Raw genomic sequence first — 292 nt, forward strand, 5'->3', positions numbered from 1 at the left:
CGTCAGGTAGCTCAGTGGTTTAGAGCAGTCGCCCGACAAGCGAAAGACCCGGGTTCGAGTCCCGGCCTAGCAGGACCGCGCTCTCGATATTTTTCTCTTTCTGGAACGAAAAAGATACGCAGATCGAATACGCACGGCGTCCCGCCGCCACCTAGTATGCCCTCCTCCTTCTATGGTGGATCCCCCATGGCGCATTGCGTCCAAACATCCGGGAGCTGCCAAAAAATTGGTGTCGACCCCGGGGCTTATTTGTATTATTTGCACCGGATGAGGAGGGGCAACGGTGGAGACG

The 292-nt window shown here is 56.5% G+C and overlaps 1 non-coding gene across 1 annotated transcript; it reads left to right on the forward strand.

Annotated features, from left to right (window-relative positions):
• Positions 1 to 73, forward strand: Trnav-gac. The gene has a single exon. It is a non-coding gene; the product is annotated as a tRNA-Val (tRNA).
• Positions 74 to 292: the final 219 nt, after the last annotated feature.

This window comes from Odontomachus brunneus, unplaced genomic scaffold (genome assembly GCF_010583005.1).
Source record: "Odontomachus brunneus isolate Ranch 3 - 2012 unplaced genomic scaffold, Obru_v1 Obru_scaffold_214, whole genome shotgun sequence".
NCBI lineage: Eukaryota > Metazoa > Arthropoda > Insecta > Hymenoptera > Formicidae > Odontomachus > Odontomachus brunneus.